Source organism: Amblyomma americanum, chromosome 4 (assembly GCF_052857255.1).
Source record: "Amblyomma americanum isolate KBUSLIRL-KWMA chromosome 4, ASM5285725v1, whole genome shotgun sequence".
NCBI lineage: Eukaryota > Metazoa > Arthropoda > Arachnida > Ixodida > Ixodidae > Amblyomma > Amblyomma americanum.
The window spans coordinates 186856790-186858814 of NC_135500.1; positions in this window are offsets into that span (position 1 = coordinate 186856790).

The window sequence follows — 2025 nt, forward strand, 5'->3', positions numbered from 1 at the left end:
TCGCTTCTCGTGGAATTGAGTCTGCCTTTCCCTTTCTGAATGTTGGGCCTCAGTGTTGGCTGGCTCGCGTGCATAGACAAACGGAAGAGAGAGATGATTGCTTCTGAGCTCTGTCTTTCGCAATTCGGGCTTGTGTAGATAGTGTGATGGGAATTTAAAATAAAATAAAAAGGAGTCTTCTCATTACGCCGGTTGTTGGGAAACGTCTGTATGTTGTCCGCAGCACGCCGGTGACTTGAGTTTTTTTCTCTTTTTATTGTTCAATCTACGCTATAGACCATCCAAAACAAAACCTAAATGACGTGTTCCCCGAAAGACATATTCGCCGAATGCAGGTTATAAACGTATCATGAGCTATAGTGCTGCAGTGCTGCAGTGCATCGCAAGTTGCTCTGCATTACATTTTTTCTGGTTCAGCGCTGGATGCGGCTGTTGTGTTTTACGTTCTACCTTCTTGGCCTGATCATTCCTTGTGGGCTCGACACGCCTCGCGATTTTCAGAACTGTGGCGTACCGCGCTCCCAATTTCCCCTTCTGCTCCCCCTCCAAAGCCTAGACAATTTTTTTTTTATGTTCACTCTCTTTTTCGCTTTTCAATCTCTCTCTCACCCTCTTTCTCTCTTTGCGCTAATAGATATTTTTTCTCTCTCTCTCTCTCTAAGGCGCCCGCCGCAGCGGCTCAAAGGCCGCCGCAGTAGCCGCATTACAAGCAGCGGAAATGCGAAAAGACCCCGCATATTGATATTTCGCAGTGCGCTGAAGAACTGCAAACGGTAGAAATTAAGTAACAGCCCTTCCACGCTGTGTGCCTTATGACTCGCAGAACTGCTTTGGTAACAGAATTCGTGAAGCAATTGTTTACCATAACAAGCATAAAATATCAATGTCGAAAAACGACACCGCCAGACACACACACATGTACTTCCTGAACATCACATTTACACCCAAACACAATCTGTCGACAGGCTCGAAAGTTCATTACATCAAGGCTGCTATATGTATATGGCATAGTGCGTGGGGTTTATGCGCGCCTGAGATGCACGCGAGCTATGATATATTCTTTGTGGTGCAGGGCTCTGAATTAATCTCGACCACACCCGAGAGCACACGGGCGTATTCGCATTATTCTGCCTCCATCGAAATCCAGCCGGCGCGGTTAAATATCAATCCTGTGAACATGGGTTCCGCACTCGAATGGCATAGCCACCCAGTCATCGCGGCGGATTAATGCGGGATTAAGTAACTCAATTTCAAGTGGAGCTCAAGGATTTTTAATAGGAAGTCGGCTCAATAACCTAAACCCTAGCCCCTTGCCACCTCAATATTCATATTTCACGCATCCAAATGAGCAAAACAAAAAATTTGTGAATGAAATGAGCTAAATTTAAACACTGTCTCAAGTTCAAAAAGAAAAAAGAAGTACTCTACCCTGCGAGGCGTTACCCCCCCCCCGCCGTGAAGAGTGTTAACTAAGGCAGGTCTGTAAAAAGCAAGGATGGCAGCATGAATTACACGACAAACTTGAAATTCTGATATGCTATATGTTGTTTGTGTGGGATATAAGCTAGTATATAAGGAGTTGTGTCGGACACAAGCCCAGTTTTCTTGGACATAACTTTTAATTGTGAGACAACTTTGGAATACTGTAAGATACTGTTGTGAAAATGTATATTGATGAATATGGTCCAACCTTCCGATGTGTTGCAATATCTTGCTTTTAAGGTTTGACGCTCCGTTCGATTATTAGGATTGTTACAGAGAGCCAGTGGGATTACTTTTTTTTCCCGATAAATAGCATAAAAGTACCATCGTCCAGAAGGGGATCTGCGGATATATTGGTTGTTATGGTGCAGTCTTACGATATACGAAAAACTTGCGTTCATAATTAACTTGGCGTTGAAAATGCGCTTGTCCGAAATTGCTGGACATGTGTACACGACGAAGAACACATAATCGATGCTCCGTTATGTTAAAAAAGTGGATTCTACGGCAGAGAAAGCGTAGTCCTGGAGGTAGAAAGACAAG